The 23,562-nt window shown below is 36.8% G+C and overlaps 1 protein-coding gene across 4 annotated transcripts in view; it reads right to left on the minus strand.

Annotated features, from left to right (window-relative positions):
- ALDH1A1 (aldehyde dehydrogenase 1 family member A1) overlaps positions 1 to 23,562 on the minus strand; it is a 185,367-nt gene that overhangs the window by 61,804 nt on the left and 100,001 nt on the right. The gene's annotated exons all lie outside the window — the stretch shown is intronic.

The raw sequence follows: 23,562 nt of genomic DNA on the forward strand, positions 1-23,562 counted from the left end.
TCACAGTTCAGCATGGCTGCGAAGGCCTTAGGAAACTTACAATCATGGTGGAAGGGGAAGCAAACACATCCTTCTTCACATGGTGGCAGCAAGGAGAAGTGCTCAGCAAAAGGGGGAAACCCCCCGTATCAAACCATCAGATCTCATGAGAATTCATTTATTATCACGAGAACAGGATGAGGGTAACCCCCTCCATGATTAAATTACCTCTCACTGGATCCCTCCCATGACATGTGGGGATTATGGGAACTACAATTCAAGGTGAGATTTGGGTGGGGACACAGAGCCAAACCATATTAGGAGGTAATGAGGTTATGAGGGTAGGACCCTCGTGAATGGGATCAGTGCTTTCATAAAAGGGACTCCAGAGAGATCTCTTGCTTTTTCTGCCATGTGAGGATGCAATGAGACATTGGCAGTCTGTAACCCAGAAGAGAGCTCTCACCAGAACTCAACTATGTTGGCACCTTAATTTCAGACTTCAAGCTTCCAGAACTGTAAGAAATCAATGCCCGTTGCTTATATGCCACTCAGTCTATGCCATTTTTGTTATAGCAGCCTCAATCAACTAAGACAGCTTCTTTTCATATTTCCTGATTTCAAGATCCTGGAACCATTCATTGAAGGTGAACCTCTCCTACTCCAGTTACATGACCACTCCTCTAACTATTCTCTGTTGCCTTAGCATGTCTGCATGTGTCTGCCTGTTGGTAAACCTAGCAAGAAATCTATCCCTATGCTTTTGATTACTACATTTTTATCAGATACCACATTGCTCTTATGCTTATTTGAGCTTTAATAATTTGGGAAAAGTGGATCTTGTATGTAGTGAGAGAGTCTGTACTTAGTTGGCAAGTTATGTTAAAAAATGGAAGTGGAAGGTAGAATTCAAGTATACAAACATACGTATTTGTTGGCTAATTCCTGTTCACATGCCATTCTTCTCCAATTAGAAAAATTTCTTCACCTCTGATTTCTCCTGCTCCTTACATATCCTTTCATTGTTCTTCTCTTTGGCTTGTGTTATTGAGATAGGATAGACGACCCTCTTATCTGGTCTAACCAGGACACTAACTGATTAGTAAGGTCACTAAAAGAAACAGTACATTAAAGCCTCTGTAAGATAATTATTTGAGTTTAAATAGGTTTTTGCTAAACCTTATGGGTTGAGGCCATTTCTTGGAACTGGATTTGCTGCTTGGAATTTGAAATAATCTTGCATAAATAGTGCTCATAGTGTTTTGTCTACAGTTTCCAGTTTGTTTCCTTAATGTGTAGAAAGAAAGACATGAAAGACATCAATGAGTCAAACAAAATGTAGACTACTTTGAGATTTCTACAATTTTTTCTCTTTTTTTTTTAACAATTCTTATGCAGATTATCCAACCATGTGTTTAGAAATTTGATGATATTGTTTGTAATGTATTCAGTTTAGTTTTCATATAAATAACTTTTCTTACCACTCCTGCCCTGGCAATGAATCAATATTTGAAGTAAGATGCTTTGCTGCTGACTCTGAAGCTGTTGAAGGGGACCAGAAGACAAAGAATTAAAGAATAAAGCTCTATAAACTGGAAAACAGAAGACAATGAATTCTTTCCTAGAATCTCTGGAGCGAGCCTGACATATCCACTCCTTTGATATTGGCCAGTGAAACTGATTTCAGATCTCTGCCTCCTAAAAGTGTTGTTTTAAACCATCAAGTTTATAATTGTTAAAGCAGCCATTGGAAACTAGTGCACTAATCAATAAAAGTTCAAGTTCATAGATGTCAAAATGTATATGTTGTCATTGACCATGCGCCAGTCATTCTTCGTGTCATTCAGGTTTATTGTTACTATCTAAATATTCTCATTTAAATAAAGGTAAGCTTTCTATCTGTACCTTACAATGAAAAACTCATCAGGTGTTTTATATATTTTATATGTATACACACACACAGACACACACACACACACACACACACAGAGTAAAGATGGGAAAGACGTTTATTTGGCTCATGTTTCTATGGGCTGTACAAGCATGGCACCAGCATCTGTTCAGCTCCTGGTGAAGCCTCAGGAAGCTTTTACTCATGGCAGAAAGCAAAGGGGGAGCATATATGTCACATGAGAGACACGGAGCAAGAGAGAGGGGGAAACTGTCAGGCTCTTACATAACCAGCTATCCTATAAATTTATTACCATGGGGAGGGCACCAAGTCATTCACGAGGGATCCATCTGCATGACACAAACACCTCCCACTGGGTCCCACCTTCAGCACTGGAGGTCACGTTTCAACATAAGATTTGTAGAGGAAAAACATCCAAACTATGTTACTTTGCCCCAGGTCCCCCAAATCTTATGTTCTTCTCACATGGCAAAATACATCATTCTTTTCCAATAGTCCTCCAAAATCCTAGCTTGTTCCAGCATCAACTCAAAAGTTCAAAGTCTCAAGTCTCATCTGAGACTCAAGGCAAACTCCTTTTACCTGTGAGTCTATAAAATAAAAAACAAGTTATTTACTTCCAATATACAATGATAGTGCAGGCACTTGGTAAACATTCCCATTCCAAAAGGGAGAAATTGGCCAAAAGAAAGGGGCAACAGGACCCACACAAGTTCAAAATCCATCAGGGTAGTCATTAAACCTTAAAGCTCCAACTTAATCCTTGACTCCATGTTCTGCATTCTGGTGTGAGGAATGTGGTCCTGAGGCCTCTGGTAGTCCTGTCCCCGTGGCTTTGCTGAGCACAACCCACATGGCTGTTCGCAAGGGCTGGAGGTGAATGCCTGCAGCATTTCCAGGCTCAGAGTACAGGCTGCCGGTGGCACTCCCAGTCTGGGCCTGGAGGGCAGTGGCCCCATTCCCACAGCTCCACTAGGCAATGCCTTGGTGAGGACTCTGTGTTTGGGGCTCTAACCTCACACTTCCACTTAGCACTGCTCTAGTAGAAGTCCTCTGTGGCACTCTGCCCCTGCAGCAGGTTCCTGCCTGGGCACCAGTCTGAATACCTGCAGACTGCACATGACATGGAAGCTGCCAAGCCTTATGACTTTCATCCTCTGAAGCAGTGGCCAGAGCAGCGTCTATGGCCTTTTGAGCTAAGGCTAGAGCCAGAGACCTGGTATGGGGAGCAATGTCCCAAGGCTGTGCAGGGCAGCAGGGCTCTGAATCTGACCCCGAGAACCACTCTTCCTTCCTAAGCCTCTGGGTCAGTGATGGGAGGGCTTTGAAATGGCTTTGAGGCCTTTCTCTCATTGTCTTGAATATCAGCACCTGGCTCCCTTTTAGTTAAGCAAATCTTTCTAGCAAGTGGTTGTTCCTCCATTTGGTGGATTCGTCTCCCGAAAATGCTCTTTCCTTCTCTACCACATGTGCAGGCTGAAAATTTTCTGAATTTTTACACTCTGCTTTGCTTTTAATTTTAAGTTAAGACTTTAAGTTTTTCCTTTGCTCCCAAATCTGATCACACGTTGTTAGAAGCAGCCATGCCACATCTTAAGTGCTTTGCTGCTTAGAAATGTTTCCTGCCAGATTCTAAGTCATTACACTTAAGTTTAAACTTCTATAAATCCCTAGGGCATGGACACAATGCAGCCAGGTTCTTTGCTAGGGCATAACAAAGGTAACCTTTGCTCCAGTTTCCAATAAATTCCTTATTTCCGTCTGAGACCTCATCAGCTTGGTCTTCACTGTCCCTATTTCTATCACCATTTTGGTCACAATCACTTAACCAGTTTCCAAGAAGTTCCAAACTTTCTCTTGTCTTTCTGTCCTCTTCTGAGTACCCCCTCCTCAACAAATTCTTCGAATTTCCTCCTGTTACCCAGTTCCAAAGCTGCTCACATTTGTAAGTATCTTTATAGAAATGCCTCACTCCTTGGTACCAATTTTTGATGTTAATCCATTTTATGTTGCTATAAAGAAATACCTGAGGCTAGATAAACTAAATACACTTTTTTAAAGAGGTTTATTTGGCTGACAATTCTGCAGGCTGTACAAGCATGGCACCAGCATCTGCTCTGCTTCTGTTGAAGTCTCGGAAAGGTTTTACTCATGGCAGAAGGCAAAGAAGGAGCAAATATGTTATATGGTGAGACAGGGAGAAAGAGATACGTCTTAAAACCCTTCCAGTTTTGGTTGCATTATAAATATTTATTACACTGTAAAAGTATTATGCAGTAAGTAATGATTTCTCTGAAAGCTATTGCTTTTTAAAGTAATTATTGTATTTGGAGAATACAAAACTTTTGGTTTGCATTTGCTTGCTTGAATTTGTTTTCACATTTTAGAGTTATACATACATATCCAGATCTATAACCACAATCCAAATTTATCTTCCAGGCCCTGGCTTTGCATTTCAACTGCTTGTCAGATAACTAAGCTAAATGCCACACCTCATCATGTAGCTGGGTTTGCAAACCTCAGAGCCTGCATATTTGTTTTATGTGGACTGTGCAATGCTGTACAAATTAGAAACATTTAAAACCCCAGATTTTAACTTCTTCAACTGTCAGAAGACCTGCAGAATAGTTTTAGCCTGTCTGCTACCCATTAAAATCACCTGGGGAATTCAAAACAAACAAAAAATAAAAGATTCTGATTCTGTAAGAACAGTTTGAGCCCAGGTGTGTTTAAAGTGCCTTAGGTAATTCTAATGTGTGGTCAGCTGTCAGAACCATTGAGGCAGCTCTGGGTTCCATTTCCTCGTAGTGGAACCATGAAGCTGAGTAGTAAAGGTTTCCAAAGTTGGAGCAACATCTACATCCACTGGAAACCTTTTAGAAATGCAGTGTCTGACCCCATCTTAGACCTACTGAATCAGAAACTCTGGGGTGGGGCCCAGCAATTTGTGGTGGAACAAACCCTCCAGGTGATTCTGATTCATGGTCAAGTTTGAGAATGACTGCACTCCAACATAGACCTCGATCTATCTCTGTTATTTATTCTAGTCTACTTTCACTTAGATTACTACCTAGTCCTTTATTTTATATTTTAAGACCACTAAAGGAACTCATTATCATTTTTGCAAACATAATCTTTTTCTTGAACTTCCTGTCTCTGATTAGAACAAAACAACACCAACCAAACTTCAGGCTTTGGCAGTTTCTTAACTTTTTTTTTTTTCTGTTAAAATATTAATCTTATTTAATGAAACAAATTAACACTTTCAACTTCCCAGTGTCCTTATATTTTAGATTTAGATTTTAAAGAGCATATAGCTGGACTGTTTTAATCCAATCTGTCTTTATGTAATGTTTATGTTTAATATGCATTTAATGTGTATATATTTACTCCTTTCTTTATATCTATTGTAATAGATATAAATTTGTGCTTTCTTTTTGTCTTTAGATCAGTTAGGATTAAATTTGGCTGCCTCTGATGGAAAACCCAAAATAAATATTCAAGATGGAAATGGATTCTTCTCTCACATAAACAGATTGTAAGTAGGTTGTCTATGGCTGCCATGGTGTCAGAATGGAAAGACAGAAGCTGCTTCCAGTTCACTGCTCTAACATCCCTATGGTATGGCTCTTTACCTCCTGATAAGAGAAGACTGCTAGAACTCCAACTATTACATTTAAATTCCAGTATTCAGAGGAAAGTGACAAAGGTCTAGGGGTTCATCTACATTTTGAGGAGGTTTCCCTGAAGCTTGGAGCTCATTGACCTTAGCTTATTCTCATATCCTAATACCTACCCATAAGGGTAAATAAAGATTGTAAACTTTCTCTAGGTAGCCTGGTTCATGGTTAAAAATCAGTGCTTGTAAGGGCTAATATCCAGAATTTACAAAGAACTTAAATTTACAAGAACAACCCCATCAAAAAGTGGGCGAAGAATATGAACAGACACTTCTCCAAAGAAGACATTTATGTGGCCAAGAAACATATGAAAGAAAGCTCATCATCACTGGTCATTAGAGGAATGCAAATCAAAACCACAATGAGATACCATCTCATGCCAGTTAGAACGGGGATCATTAAAAAGTCAGGAAACAACAGATGCTGGAGAGGATGTGGAGAAACAGGAACGCTTTTACACTGTTGGTGGGAGTGTAAATTAGTTCAACCATTGTGGAAGACAGTGTGGCGATTCCTCAAGGATCTAGAACCAGAAATGTCATTTGACCCAGCAATCTCATTACTGAGTATATACCCAAAGGATTATAAATCATTCTACTATAAGGACATATTCATACATATGTTTATTGCAGCACTATTCACAATAGCAAAGACTTGGAACCAATCCAAATGCCCATCAATGATAGATTAGATAAAGAAAATGTGGCACATATACACCATGGAATACTATGCATCCATAAAAAAGGATGAGTTCATGTCCTTTGCAGGGACAGGGATGAAGCTGGAAACCATCATTCTCAGCACACTAACACAGGAACAGAAAACCAGACACCGCATGTTCTCACTCATAAGTGGGAGATGAACAATGAGAACACACGGACACAGGGAGGGGGAACATCACACATTAGGGGCTATTAGGGGGTAGGGGGGCTAGGGGAGGGATAGCATTAGGAGAAATACCTAATGTAGATTATGGATTGATGGGTGCAGCAAACCACCATGGCATGTGTATACCTATATAACAAACCTGCACATTCTACACATGCATCCCAGAACTTAAAGTATACATATAAAAAAGAATTCAGTGCTTGTTTTATTAAAAATGGGGAGAATGACTATTGCAGAGGTAGCTGGCAGTTTCTGCCCCATACTCTTCTTCTTGCCTATCTTCTGTTTTACTGATTATAATTTTTTTATTTCTGGCCAGGCGTGGTGGCTCATGCCTGTAATCCCAGCACTTTGGGAGGCCGAGGTGGGCAGATCACTTGAGGTCAGGGGTTTGAGACCAGACTGGCCAACATGGTGAAACTCCATCTCTATTAAAAATACAAAAGTTAGCCAGACGTGGGGGCACATGCCTGTAGTCCCAACTACTCAGGAGGCTGAGGCAGGAGAATCACTTGAACCTGGGAGGCAGAGGTTGCAGTGAGCTGAGATTGTGCCACTGCACTCCAGCCTGGGCGACAGAGGGAGACTCCATCTCAAATAAAAATAATATTAACAATAATAGTAATTTATTTATTCCTACTTTTTCACTTTTGTTCTTTTTGGGAAGAAATGCTTTTTGTAACCTAAAAATTGTAACAAACTTGCATGTAAATTTAATTGCCATTTTTTTCTTTTTTTTTTTTTTTTTTTTGACGGAGTCTTGCTCTGTCACCCAGGCTGGAGTGCAGTGGCCGGATCTCAGCTCACTGCAAGCTCCGCCTCCCGGGTTTACTCCATTCTCCTGCCTCAGCCTCCCGAGTAGCTGGGACTACAGGCGCCTGCCACCTCGCCCGGCTAGTTTTTTGTATTTTTAGTAGAGACGGGGTTTCACCGTGTTAGCCAGGATGGTCTCGATCTCCTGACCTCGTGATCCGCCCGCCTCGGCCTCCCAAAGTGCTGGGATTACAGGCTTGAGCCACCGCGCCCGGCCACCACCGCGCCCGGCCGCCATTTTTTTCTTACAAAGAATTCAGGGATTTTTGAACACTCTCATTGTCCTATTCTACATGTTATAGTTATCTGTTATAAATTTTTGTTCCACCTTGATTTATAGCACCCCAATGAGTCATAATTATATGATTATTATTTTATTCACTCAATTCCTATTTTACTTTACTTGTTTATTAAATTTTCTTCACCTATTATTCATTATTTAATCTCAGTATTTCCTTCTTGGTTTTATTTCACTCTTTGGGAATCTGTAGAGGTTCACATTCTTGACCAGTCTTGTCAGGAGATTGTGAACTTTGCTAGTTTTTTTTTTTTTTTTTTTTTTTTTTTTTGAGACAGAGTCTCGCTCTGTTGCCAGGCTGGAGTGCAGTGGCTGGATCTCAGCTCACTGCAAGCTCTGCCTTCCGGGTTCAAGCGATTCTTTTGCCTCAGCCTCCCAAGTAGCTGGGCCTACAGGCACATGCCACAACACCCAGGTAATTTTTGTATTTTTAGTAGAGATGTGGTTTCACCATGTTGGCCAGGATGGTCTCCATCTTCTGACCTTGAGATCCGCCTGCCTCGGCCTCCCAAAGTTTCTGGGATTACTGGCCTAGTTTTTCAAAGAATTTTGGGCTTTGTTGATCCTTTCTACTATATGTTTGTTTGTTTTTATTAATTTCTGTTCTTATGTTTCCTTCATTCTATTTTCTTTACGTTATTTTGACATTCCTTCTCTAACTTCTTGATACTTAGATAATATAATTTTCCAGCTTTTCTTTTTTCTTCATTTAAAGCCCTAAATTTCCCCCTAAGCATTCCTTAGCAGCATCCATAAATTTCTGTATAGCATTTTCTCTTTTACTCAATTCAAAGTACTTTTTAACTCCCATTATGATCTTTTCCTTGATTCATGGGTTATTTTGATGTGCACTTTAAAATTTCTCTATTGGTTAGTAACAAACAACCTCAAAATCTTTGTAGCTTACAAGAGTAAGGCTGCTTTTTATGTGCTTACAAGTTTAGAATAAATAAATAAATACAACACAAATGTGACATATACATTCCATTTGTTTCTTCTTTAATTTTTCACAATCTTTTTTTTCGGTATTTTTTATATTTAGTATAAGTGATAAACTTGACTTGGATCTTTCTAAGCTTTTCCAGACTTACTGAGGTATACTTGACAAATAAAAATTGTATATATTAAAGGTATACAGCTTTATAATTTGATATATTTATACATTGTAAAATGATTACTAGTACAAACTATCACATCAATCATCTCTCATAGTTATGATTACAATTCCTTGTTGTATTAGTTTGGAATTATATGTTATCTTTACTTTTTTTGTGGTTATTCTAGAAATTGCATGTATTTTTTAATTTATCAAAGACTAAAATTAATTAGTACTTTTACTCTTTTCCTCAGCAAATCCAAACACAATAGAACATTTTAAATTCTATTTACATCTCTCCCAACATATATCATTGCAACATCATTGTTGCTGGGTATTTACTTAAATGTTTGAATATATATTAATATTACTGGATATTCTTTTTTTTTTTTTTTTTTTGAGATGGAGTCTCGCTCTGTCACCCATCTATTTTTTACTCTAGATTTATTTCACCTTTTTTGGGGGTGAGAACACTTTAAATCCACTCTCAGCAGATTTCAAGTATGCAGTAGAGTATTATCAACTATATTCACCATGCCGTACATTAGATTTCCAGAACTTATTCATCCATATAACTGAATATCCATACCCTTTGACCAACATATCCTCACGGCCCCCACTTCCCGCACCTGGTAACCAACACTTTTCTCTTTGCTTTTATGAGTTCCACTTTTTTAGATTCTGCATGTAAGTCAGGTCATGCATGTCGTTCTGTGTCTGTCTTATTTTACTTAGTGCAATGTCTTCGAGATTCATTTATGTTATTGCAAATGGCAGGATTTCCTTCCTCTTAAAGGCTGAATAATATTCTACTGTATATGCATCCCACATTGTGTTATTCATTCATCTATCCATGGATACTTAGGTTGTTTCCATAATTGGATCTTGTGAATAATGCTGCCGTAAATATGAGGGTGCAGATATCTCTTAATGATACTGATTTTAATTCCTTTGGATAAATAGTAAGTCCTCACTTAATGTCATTGATAGGTTCTTGAAACAGCAATTTTAGGAGGAATAGCATGTAACCAAACCCATTTTACCATAGACAAATTGATATAAAAAAGAGTTAAATGCCGATAGCATGTTTCTGGTCACAAAAACATCACCAAACTTCTGAGTAAGGACCAAAACACTTCTAATATTAAACATTGAAATAAATGTGAGTTATACATACATTTAAGAAAGATTAGTACAAACAAGATGATTATTTACCTGCTGATTCCATTTCAGGGTTGTGGGTCGCCAAGCCTATCAAGCAGCTCAGCACACCGGGTGGTAACCAATGTTGACCAGGGTGCCATCCCATTGCAGGGCAAACTCACACAAACACACCTATACTCTTGCAGGCTGGGACCACGTAGGCATGCCTGTTCACCTAACCTAACATGCACCGATGTGCGATGTGAGAAGAAACCAGAGCGCCCAGAGAAAGCCCACACAGACATGGGGAGAATCTGCAAACTCCTCACAGACAGTGGTCCCAGCTGGAAATTGATTTTTTTTTCCCCAGCAATGTTATAATGAAAAGATGTTTAACAAAGCAATGTTATTGGAGGACCTGCTCTATACCTAGAAGTGAGATTGCTGGATTATATACTAACTCTTAGTAACATTTTGTGGTTTTTACTGTGCATGTCTTGTACCTGATCTTTTGTCACATCTATTCCTAAGTATTTCAGTTTCCTATGCTCTTGTAAATGGCATTTTAAATTTCAATTTTCTATAGTTTGTTGCTAGTCTGTAAAATGCAATTGATTTTTGTATATCGATCTTATATCCTGAAACCTTGCCAAACCCACTTGTTACTCTTACTATCTTTTGTTTTCCTGGTAGATTTATTTAGATTTTCTACATACATAAACAAGTCATCTGCAAATAAAGACTATTTTACTTCTTCCTTTTCAATCCACGCCCCATTTCATTTATTTTTCTTGCCGGATCATGTTGTATAGAATATGCAGTAAAATGTTAAATAGAAGTAGTGAGAGGCAAATGTCCATCTTCTTTCTCATCATGGGACAACGTCTTAAATCTTCATTATAATGTTAGCTGTTGATCCGTCTTAGAGACCCTTTACCAGGTAGAAAATGTTCCTACTCTTAGTTTGCTGAGAGTTCTTTCATTTAAATCAGGAATGGATGGTGAATTTGCCAAATGCTTTTCCTTCATATATTGAGACAATCAAATGGTGAATTGTACTGACTGCTTTTTTTTTTTTTTTTTTTTGATGGAGTCTTCCTCTGTTGCCCAGGCTAGAGTACAGTAGCCTGATCTCTGCTCACTGCAGCCTCCACTTCCCAGGTTCAAGCAATTCTCCTGCCTCAGCCACCTGAGTAGCTGGGATTACAGGTGCCCACCACTGTATCAGGCTAATTTTTGTATTTTCACTAGAAATGGGGTTTCACCATGTTGGCCATGGTTGGCCAGGCTGGTCTCGAACTCCTGACCTGGAGTGATCTGCTTGTCTCAGCCTCCCAAAGTACTGAGATTATAGGTGTGAGTCCCGTGCCCCGCCATGGACTGCTTTTTAAAAGTTAAACCAGGGTTCCACTCCTGGGATAATTCATACTTGGTGGTGAAATAGTAACTTTGTCTATACCTTTTGGATTTGATTGCTAAAATTTTAAGAATTTTTGCACCTCTGTTTCCGAAGGATATTATCTACAATTTTTTAAATGTTTTTGTTCAGTTTTGTTACCAGGATAATCCTGACTTCATAGAATGAGTTCAAAGCATTTCTTTTTCTTTGATTTTTTGGAAGAGTTTTTGTAGATTTTGTAGTTACAGGTTTGGAGGCAAATCCAGTCTTTTTAATTTCCTCTTGGCTAGGAGCAGAAATCTGTTCTTTTGATTTCTTTTAAATGTTTTAAAAATCATTTATACATATACATAGCATAAAAATTCAAGTAGATCTTAAACAGATATTTTAAATACAACCAGACATTATATTTATATTGTTTTATACATTTGTTGAGATACATTTGTTTAGATATATTGACATATTTTTCCTTTCCATTGTTCTTTATTCCTGCATCTCCAAACTCATACCTAGAATAATTTTATCTCTACCTGAAAAATGCCCTTTAGTGATTCATTTTATTTCTTTTAGTGAAAGTTTGCTGGTGATGAATTCTACCAGATTTTCTTTTTTTTTTTTCTGCTCTAAAGATGGCTTTGTTTTACCTTCATTCTTGGAGTATATTTTGGCTGGAAAAGACCTTCTAGGTGGGCCGTTATGTTAGCACTTTGAAGATACCATTCCAATGCCATCTATTTCATTTGCTTATATTGTCCCATCGACTGTCAACCTAATGGTTGTTCCTTTGAAGAAAATTTGTCTTTTTGGTTTTTGGTTGTTCTTTTTTTTTTTTTTGAGATGGAGTCTCGCGCTGTAGCCCAGGCTGGAGTGCAGTGGCGCCATCTCAGCTCACTGCAAGCTCCGCCTCCCGGGTTCATGCCATTCTCCGGCCTCAGCCTCCCGAGTAGCTGGGACTACAGGCGCCCGCCACCTCGCCCGGCTAGTTTTTTGTATTTCTTAGTAGAGACGGGGATTCACCGTGTTAGCCAGGATGGTCTCGATCTCCTGACCTCGTGATCCACCCGTCTTGGCCTTGGTTGTTCTTGTTAATAAAAGTGTTTTCTTCTTTTTATCTTTTTCTTCAGCTTCACTGAGATGTTCCTGGGACTGGATTTCTTTTGGTTTTCTTTTATTCTTCCTTTTTAAAAAAAAAAAAATAAATAATAGATGGGGTCTTTCTATGTTGTCCAGGCTGGCCTGGAACTCCTGGGCTCAAGAAATCCTCCTGCCTCAGCCGGGATTTCTTTGTATTTGTCCTGCTTCATAGGGCTTCTTGAATCTGAGTCTGTTTTTTTTTTTTTTTTAAATAAACTTTTATTTTAGATTTAGGGGGTACATATGCAGGTTTGTTACATGGGTATATTATGTGAAGCTGAGGTTTGGGGTATAAATCATTCTGTCACACAGGTACTGAGAATGGTATCCAGTCGATAGTTTTTCAGCCCTTATCCCTCATGCATAGTAGTCTCCAGTGTCTACTGTTCCCATCTTCATGTCCATGTGTAACGAATGCTTAGCTCCCACTTGTAAGTGAGAACATGTATTTATTTTTCTGTTTCTGCATTAATTTGCCTAGGATAATGGCTTTCAGCTGCATCCATGTTGCTGCAAAGGACATAATTTTCTGTCTGCGTAGTATTCCATGGTGTATATGTACCACATTTTCTTCATCCAATACACCATTGTTGGGCACCTAAGTTGATTCCATGTATTTGTTATTGAGAATAGTGCTGCAATAAATGTACAAGTGCATATGTCTTTTAGGTAGAATTATTTATTTTCCTGTGGGTATATACCAAGTAACAGGATTGCTGGGTCAAATGATAGTTCTAAGTTCTTTAAGAAATCTCCAAAACTGCTTTCCACAGTGGCTGAACTAATTTACATTTCCACCAACAGTGTGTAAGTCTTCCATTTTTTTCTGCAACCTCACCAGTATCTGCTGTTTTTCACTTTTTAATGATAGCCATTTTGACCTGTGTAAGATAGTGTCTCATTGTGGTCTTAATTTGCATTTTCTGATGATTAGTCATGTGGAGAATTTTTTCATTTGTTTGTTGGCTGTTTGTATGTCTTCATTTGAGAAGTGTTGCTCGTGTCTTTTGCCCACTTTTTAATGGGGTTATTTTTCACTTGTTGAATTGTTTAAGTTCCTTATAGATTCTGGAAATTAGACCTTTGTCAGATGCAAGGTTTGCAGATATTTTCTCCCATTCTTTAGGTTGTTCGTTTACTCTGTTGATAGTTTATTTTGCCCTGCAGAAGCTCTTTAGTTTAATAAGGTCCCATTTGTCAACTTTCGTTTTTGTTGCAATTGCTTTTGAGGATGTAGTCATAAACTTCTTCCCAAGGCTAATGTCCAGAATGGAATTTCCTGGGTTTTCTTCTAGGAATCTTATAATTTGAGGTCTTACATTTAAATCTTTAATCCATCTTAAGTTAATTTTCGTATGTGGTGAAAGGTAGGGGTCCAGTTTTATTCTTCTGCATATAGCTAGGCCACTATCTCAGCATAATTTATTGACTAGAGTCCTTTTCCCATTGCTTATTTTTGTCAGCATCTCAAAGTCAGACAGCTGTAGGTGTGTGGCTCTATTTCTGAGTTCTCTATTCTGTTCCATTGGTCTATGTGTCTGTTTCTGTACCAGTATCATACTGTTTTGATTACTGTAGTCTTACAGTATAGTTTGAAGTTGGGTAATGTGATGCTTCCAGTTTTGTTCTTCTTGCTTAGGATCACTTTGACTATATGAGCTCTTTTATGGCTTCACGTACATTTTAGAATATTCTAGTTCTGTGTAAAATGATATTGGTAGTTTGATTGGAATAGTATTGAATCTGTAAAGTGCTTTGGGGAGTATGGCCATTTTAACAATATTGATTCTTCCAGTCCATGAGATGGAATGTTTTTGCATGTGTCTGTGTCATCTATGATTGAATCTGAGTCTTTATGCCATTCATAAGTTTGGGAAAGTTCTGAGATATAACTTGTGTTCTATTCTTCCTCTCCTTTTCTTTAAGAACTCAAGTTATGCTTTATTAGATTATGTCACTGCATCCTTTAGTCATTCATCCTCTCTTCTCTATTTTTTACTATTTTATCTCTTTGTGATTCATTATTGGAATTTTCTTCCACCCTAACCAATGTATTAATTCTTCCTTCAACTATGTCCAATTCCTATTAAACAGTTTATCCAGTGAATTCTTCATATAGGTCTTTGTTAGTTTAATAAATTTTTTTTTTTTGTTACTCTTTTTTGGTTTCCAAGCCTCTTCTGAATTTTTCAGTTTTGTCTTTTAAACATATATATTTTAAAGTCTATATTTGATAAATCCAATATATGAAACCTTTCCATTTCTCTTCATATTGTCAGTTGTTTCCTCAGAATTTTGTTCAAGATTTCTTTTTTTATAATCCTGCTAGACATTATGTCCTAGGCATTGAATTTAAAATTTTGTGTATAGAAATAAGCACAGACCTATGACAATATTATATTCTTTCAAAGAATATGTGTATTTGCTACTGTTAAGCTCCTGGTATCTCTAGCTTTTCCAAACTAACACTGGACTCTAGTATTCTGGCATCAAAGTAAGTGGCTTTCATCAGGATTATTCCCACCGCTTCTCTGCATGCTCTGGGCTAGGTACCATGAAGTTGGAAATTGTGTAGCACAGCCTCTCAGATATTCAGGTATACCTTCGGTACTCAGAAAATTCCCCCAAAGTAAAGTTAACCCAAACACTGGGATTCCTTTCCAGGACTTCCATCTTGTCCTAGAATCTAGCCCAATAGTGTGTAACCATGTGGTTAGCAATTTTATGTGTTTAAGATATTTGTTTATATAAATATCTTGTCCAGATATTATAGTTGTTCTTCATGAAAGGCTTCAGTCCAAATTATTTGTTTTGCCATTACCATAATCAGAAGTTGGGAAACTTTCCTTTTTTTTTTTGACATTTTCTTCATTAAAAATTTGGATTAAATAATATTTCTATGTAATCAGCTTATTTTTTTCTGTCAGTCATTTATACATGTCATCTTCTCTCTTCCTTTTCCATGATATTGTTTTTGCTATGATATTTCTAAATGTTTATTCTTTTGTGGATTCAGTCTGATACCTTAATATGGGTTTCATTGTTTTCATTAGTTTTGAAGATTTCTTAGCCTTTATTTTTATTAGACATACATTGGACCTTTTCACTCTAACCTCTGTGTTTTTTCATCTATTTCAGGATTCCTGTATCTTGATCTCCTCTGCTGCATCCTAGATAAATTTCTCATATCTGTACTCTAGTCTACTTAGTCTCTATTCAGCTATTTTTAAATTTGCTGTTTGTTTTACCCATTGAGTTTTTAATGTCAGTGACTTTATTTTGTAGAACTTATTTTGATCTTTTAAAAAACCATTGTGCTCTTTTTGGTATTGTCTTGTGTTGACTTCAATTAAAAAAATAGTCTCAAATCATTGTTTAACTAAATAAATCAACAGAATTATAAGATGGATTATGTCTTTATGCATAAATGAAAGAAGAAATTCTAAAGTTATTCTTCTGGACTTACTATAAATATCTCAAAGTAATTTACCAATTTAGATAGTATTAGGCAAAACACATGCAAGAACATTTGGAAGATACATTGCATAAAACACAGCAATAATCTTCAAAGTCTGAATGTGTTAAACGGCTTGTTTGTTTAAATAACACTTCCAAGGATGTGCTATGGAATAGAACAGGATTATACACTTATACAAATCTCTATATGGGAAAGAAGAATCATATTGAGATGATTTTGTAAATGTTCTCAATTTACCACATAATCAGAACTAAATGCAAGATATAAAATTGTATCTGTTCCTTTGTTACCTTGGAGGACGAAGGAACATTTTATTCTATCTTTCTGATATTCCTTTGATAGGCATTTGGGAGGGGCTGTAGTTTTAAGTCTAAGTGCTGAAACACTGACAATGAGTATGGAAGGAATAACTTTTTTCCCCACCCACACCACAGCCCAGGTTAAGAGCTATGATCCTGTTGCCTTCCCATCCAGGCATTCAGAGAACATATTTTTCTATTATACTCTTTCGTGACTGTAAGCTATTCAAAGATGTGACCTCTCAGTTCCTGCTTCCTCTTCATGCAACCCTGACTGTTCCCCTTACTTGGCTATTAAGCTATTTGGCTATTAAAGCTGAAAATTCTCAAGGGCAGGAATAGTTTGTTTACCGCCCAATTCTTAGTTTCCTCTTTGTTCTTTTGACTTCTTGAGATTTTCTTCCTTTCTTATCTAGCAAAGTATGCATTTGATGGCTACTTATTATATTTGTATCTTGCATTTTTAGTTGTGTTTTAGAAGAAGAATTTTCACATTATCTAGCTTGCTATATTGAGAGAAATGGAATTTTTTTTTTCAATCAGAAGAGAAAAACAGTCACAGTCATTTAAAGAAAAAAACCCACTGAGCTATAAATCTGCTAGATTTTTATAGGTCTTCATTTTGAGTTAGTTATTTATTTTGTGAAGCTTTTTCTTATGAAAGCAATTGATATTAGAAGATGTTCTTTCTTACATTATAGTTTTATTTTTGCTTAACTGTCATGTAGATACACAAATGCATGTGTGTTGGAAGATCTTTCCTAATTAGAATATGTTCTTTCACCCTTTCCCTTTTATAGACACTCTTGGTTAATTTACTGTTAAACATTACAAAATTATCTCAGTTTGTTATTTTTCCAATATAAAGTTTTATATTTGTATTTAGATAGAGTTCCACATTGAACCTAAATTCAAGCTAAAATCCACTCCTGTTGAGACACTTTTGAGTGTGTCTGGAGGAATAATTACACATGGCCTATCAGGAGCATCTTTAAAGGATGGGATAAGATCTTCTTGGAAATACCACTCTCTAAATGAAGACAGCAGCACATAAGTAAATTTGGGTCTGTAATATGCTTTGATTGTCAGGGATGAGAGTTGTATCTGATCTCAACTGGCCATTTGCTATTGAGATTTTCTTTCTGACCCAGCACCCTCTCTCAGAAAGATGGTCTCTAATTATAATGGTAGAAACAAAGTAGGCTGAAATTAATAAATAAAAAAGTGCTTCATTAATGAAAAGTCATTCTCCATCATAGGCAGAGAAATTACAGGGGTAAGTGATTCATTTTTATTATCCACATGATAAAGAAAAATGCAAAAGGGAAGAGAGACATATTCTACCCACAGTGGCTTAGGGGCATTAATGAATCCAGAAAATACATTATCGCTGGCATTTTTGAAGATTCCCATATATTGCTCATGGCAGCAAAATTCACAGGAGATAGGGTAACCAGGGATATTTGATAGCAGCCAGGCTGCAGGGGGATATTGCAGCTTAATAACCACCAAAAGTGAGATTGTACCCTTGGCTCTAGTATCAGCTTTCTTACGTTGTAAATGGTGGCAGCGAGGTACTGTCAGATGACTTTATGGAAGCAAAAGCCATGGTAAGAACCCTCGCTAAAAAGAATGAAAAAGAATGAATCAAGAAAGGAGAAGCAGATGAGACATCACACAGACTGGTGATTGCCAGGGGCTACGGAGAGCGGGAATAGAGAGAAACTGCTTAATAGGTTAGGGGTTTTACTTTGGAGTGATAGAAATGTTTTGGAACTAGATAAGGGTAGTGGCTGTAACACTTTGAGAATGAACTAAATGCCACTGAGCTGCTCACTTTAACATGGTTAGTTTTATGTTATCTGAATTTCACTTCAATAAATTATTTTGAAAATATAAAAGAGAAGCAGAGAGATACTCTTTCAAGTATAATAACCCAAGACCTACCCCAAATAATGGATGATTTTTTGATAGGGGATAGAGACTTTCCAACATCAGAGATATTAAAAGCCCAAGAAATATAGTTTTTATTATTTTGAAACTGACTCAGCAATGGATGCACTGGGGAAATGTACATTTCATACCATTTAAAATATTTTGTTCCTATGTTATATTGGTTCAATTGCAAGTCTTAGATATTGTGATGATATAAATAACGATTAGCATGTATTGGAAAGATCTTCAGGAATATTCTAAAAGGGTAAACTTTGTATATATTTTTTGTTATTTCTAATCATTTTCTGAAAAACTAAAGATGATTTATCTTATGTTCTCCCTCATTTAAAGACTAACACAAAAGTAGATATTAATTTATAATATTAATAAGTCATCCTCATTAGTTTTGGGAAGGACCTGGACAAAATCCTGATAATTAGAAACTCATTTCTCTCTGAAGTCAGATTACAACAGCTTTATAGCAAGGAACATCAATGTAGAATATGGGATTCAAACATTTAAAAAACAAATGATATATGAACTTAAGAAATAGTTTCCCTCAGGTGATAGTATCATGGTCTGTCCTGGACCCAGATTTCAAAGCCTCCCTCTAAACCATTGTGAGATATTTATCCTACGATCTAACTTTCCTAGCCAAAAAAGTAATGGAACATTTCTTTCCCATATATTCCGATATGAAGACTGATTTCTTAAATAGATGGGTCATAAACTCCATAAACACGTATTATCCCCTAAAATTATCTGCAGTCACTCCAAACTATATCTTCAAGAAAATGGATGTCAACAATTCAAAGTCTTGGAAAGGCTATGGTTCATTTAGTTTCACTTAGCATTAACAAGTTTATTTTCCATTTCCAAATAAGCAAAAGAAAAAAACAAACAACCCCATCAAAAAGTGGGCAAAGGATATGAACAGACACTTCTCAAAAGAAGACATTCATACAGCCAACAGACACATGAAAAAATGCTTATTATCACTGACCATCAGAGAAATGCAAATCAAAACCACAATGAGATACCATCTCACACCAGTTAGAATGGCAATCATTAAAATATCAGGAAACAACAGGTGCTGGAGAGGATGTAGAGAAATAGGAACACTTTTACATTGTTGATGGGACTGTAAACTAGTTCAACCACTGTGGAAAACAGTGTGGCGATTCCTCAAGGATCTAGAACTAGAAATACCATTTGACCCAGCCATCCCACTACTGGGGATATACCCAAAGGATTATAAGTCAGTCATGCTGCTATAAAGACACACGCACACGTATGTTTATTGCGGCACTATTCACAATAGCAAAGACTTGGAATCAACCCAAATGTCCATCAGTGACAGACTGGATGCAGCACAGCAACATGGCACATGTATACATATGTAACAAACCTGCACGTTGTGCACATATACCCTAGAACTTAAAGTATAATAAAAAGAAAAAAAAAATTGTCTTGAATCCAATCCCTCTAAACTGCAAAATTCTAAGAAGCACCCAACTAATGCCAAAAATACTTTCGTTGTTGTTGTTGTTTGGATTTTAAGAAGCATCCATGTTCATAGATTCTACTTTGCTCTACAGAATTGCAAATTATTCATTCCTTACCACTTGACTCAAGTAGATGTCTCAGGGGAATTGAAATTGACATTATGTAACTATTCTTAATTCAACTACCATTTGAGGTCATCTGATGACTGACTCTTTAGAAATGCTTTTTATGTTTCTTCATATCTGAGCTGTCATTGATATGTGCATGGAAAAATTATTTTATCCTAGTCAACATATAGAAAGTGGCCAGTGGAGTTCTTCCTCAAAAGTGTAAAATGGGAAATTCATAAAATTGGGTTAATAAAATAATTCTTTCTAAATATAAACCAAGGACAGAAAAACCTTGGTGCCTCAGTCTCTTGTAGGCATCTGGCATAGAAAAGGCATTTCACTCAGTAAATCCATACTAAGTCCTGTGGCATTCTGGATTCATACCAATGAAATATCCAGCAGCTGATGATTCTATTCCATGTGCCTGGCATCCTACACTCCAGTGTTTTCAATTGTTGGAATCTTGTTCATCATCCCAAATCAAACTTTCAAAGAATTATGTTAACTAAAACACAAACAGCGACAATGACAACTGGCAATTATTTCTAGCTATTGTGAGCATGATTCTGCTCTAAATGCTTTATAGGTCTGTGTCCAAAGCATTATTATATCTTCCATTGTACAGATGAGAACACTAACGTTTGGTGAGGTCAATAATACCCCCAGAGTTCTACTGACCTCCTAGCCATTCCAAGTCAATTTAGTCCCTACCTCCTGTGACTGGCCACCCACTACAGAAATTTGATAATCTTATTTTGATATATCTCTTCATCTAGCTCCCATAAATACTCTGGCTCATCATTCTAGTATAAATTGAGGGAATGGCCTGCGTCACTCAGCTTTGTACCAAATGTGGTGCAGAGGGAAATGCTTTGCATATGATAGAATCTTTCATAATTATTTTCACATTTTGAAAATTACTGACATTGATGTTAAAGAAAAGTACCTAGATTTGGGTGTAGACCACCCAGTATCTATTCAATGAATAGCTAATGATTTATTAGTTCTAAGTTTCCCAAGCAATAGTTCAACTTGAGTTGGCACAGATAGGATACTCATATTATAGTTTAGAAACAAGATTCCCAACCAGCATACTTGGTCCAAAGTATGAAAGTCATTAGAAAAGGTCATTTAGAAAGTCATTAATACCAATTTTTCATTTACAAAACTATGCATAAACTGCTTAAGAAAACAAGAGACCTGGTGAGGATTTTTTATGATTAATATACGAGGCTATTTCCACAAAACTTTATATTTATTTGCCTTGTGAGACAAGGAGACCATGACCATATCACCTCACCAGTGTTCTTAATCTGTGGCAATTTTGTGTCACTAGTTTTTTATTTTTTTCCTCTTAGTTTGAGGTTAATTTATTCTGTGATCACATTGTTATTCTGCCAACTTTGTTCTCATAGAATAACTAAATACATAGATGTTTTGGTGACTAGAAAAAGATTATATTTCCTTCTCTCATCTCTAGTGAAAGAGAGAGAAATTATGAGAATCGTTCATAATTCAGTTAGCAAGTAGAAGGCCCCAAAGAATTTTTATGGACTTTTCTTCCAAGAAGATATCATTAGTGTGTTATTTGATCATCTCCACATTTGGAAGCATGTTCTTTACGTCTCTGTTTAGTGTGGATTGGGCTGGTGTTCTTCTACTAGGTAGACAACTGTTACTCCCTCTGAGGGAGAAACTGCTACTTTCCCACCCAAATCGATGACCCTCATCTTCCATAGCAATAATACCGAGGCTGGCACATTACTGCACAGTACGTTTCCAGAAGTTTAGCATGCCACTTCTTGGTCTGTGATTTTAGACATTGACTGTACCTCCTCCATGTTCTCCCGCTTTCCCACCAGCAGGAAGCTAGACAAGGTGGAAATTCAGGTCTGATCATATAAATAGTGACAGTGCCAAGGATATAGAAGGAATTTGGTCTATGAATGATCTCAAAGAATAAGGTTTTCCTGAAAACCTGGCGTGAACTCATGTGGACCTTTATGGAAGAAAGACATGGGCTGCTCTGATCAATAGGCAACTGGATGTTGGACATCATTTACAGTAGTTTAGTCTTATCCTGACAAATACACCTAGTCTGTGAGTGGATATCCCCATACTACAGGGATTATAGCACTAACACAAGAACAGAAAACCAAACGCCACATGTTCTCACTCATAATTGGGAGTTGAATAATGGGAACACATGGACACAGGGAGGGGAACATCACACACCAGAGCCTGTCAGGGCTTTGGAGGCTAGGGCAGGGAGAATATTAGGAGAAATACCTAATGTAGATGACGGGTTGATGAGTGCAGCAAACCACCATGGCACATGTATACCTATGTAACAAACCTGCACATTCTGCACATGTGTCCTAGAATTTAAAACATAATAAAATAAATAAATAAATAAATAAATATTTATCAGTTTCACCTTTTACCTATGAGTTTTTTATTTGCTCAGAATCGACTTTGTCTTAATGCTGTCCTAACACAAATAGTTCCTCTTCTGTCCCTCTCCCATTCTGTCATAAATTAATTTTTAACACATATATTACTTTGTTTCTGTTTTCTTTATTTGATTGAACTCAATCTTTGTCCAAATATATACAATTAGTTTACATAATATGCATACAATTTTGTATACATATTAGTATAAATAATAGTATACAAATACAGTATAAAATAATAGTATATAAATACAGTATAAAATAAACTGTATACAGTTTATTTCAAAAGTTGCAAAACCACTTTCCAGATTTCCACACTGTTTTGTAACTATAATATTTATGCCTACATACATTTTTACAACATGTGTTTTATCCATTTGCTTACTGTTGGCCGTTAAGCTTTTCTCAATATATTTGATATTATGGAGAATGCTAAATGATTATTTCATGCATATATCTTTTTCCTCTGTTGAGTAACATCCTTAGATTATAATCATAAGGATAGAAATACTGGGTAAGATTAAAGATATTTTATGGTTTTGAATATTATAAATGAAATATTGCCATACTCCATTCCAAATGATGATTTCACTTTAATATTTTTAAGTCCCTGCTTCCAAGTTGTTAGTAATAAATGATATGTTAGCTGAGTTTTAATTTAAATTTATTTGATTGCCTATAAAGCTAAACAAGTCTCCACAAGTCTCTTTATTGTGCCTTTCTCTTCATAAGTGGGCCTCCTGCTCATTCTCTTTATACTGAAGTCTTAATGTTCACATGCAGATTTGAATGAGCTCTCTATAGGTTATAGGTTTATACTATACTAGGTAATATATAATTCAATTTTTTAAGAACCCAATTTATTTTAAGCTCCTACCTAGCTTTTCTTTTCTTTTTCTTTTTCTTTTTTTTTTTTTCATTTCATCATAAGGAACCCATCACTCAAGATTAATCTTGAATTTTTGAATAGAGGTAATGGATGCTTTTTTCAGCTGCATTTTGGCACAGACATGGCATCATCTCTCTGAAACCACTGTCACTTATACCTCTGGGAACTGGAGATTGAATTACTGCTCTGCTTGGAGTTACCCGCAAAGACTGGCTTCAAAGATGAGGGTTTAAGTTTTATCCCATTCACAGCAGTGGCAGGCATGGAAGCAGAGCACAGTGAGTCATCATCATCCTTTTCTGAGCACCCAGCTTAGCTGGTACTCACATCTGACAGTGCTCAGCTTTTAGATGAAGGAACATCAAGTGCTATGTTAGTTAATTACACCAAGCTTAGAACGTGACTCCTGTACTACCTGGGAGGAGACGCACACGCAGCCTTTACTTCTTCACATTGGTTATTCACCAGCATGCAATAAACCACAAAAGTTTCCTTGGACTGAACTCCAAGAAGAACTAAAAGATCTCATGCTTCTTTCACTCATTTTAGC

This window comes from Macaca mulatta, chromosome 15 (assembly GCF_049350105.2).
Source record: "Macaca mulatta isolate MMU2019108-1 chromosome 15, T2T-MMU8v2.0, whole genome shotgun sequence".
Classification (NCBI taxonomy): domain Eukaryota; kingdom Metazoa; phylum Chordata; class Mammalia; order Primates; family Cercopithecidae; genus Macaca; species Macaca mulatta.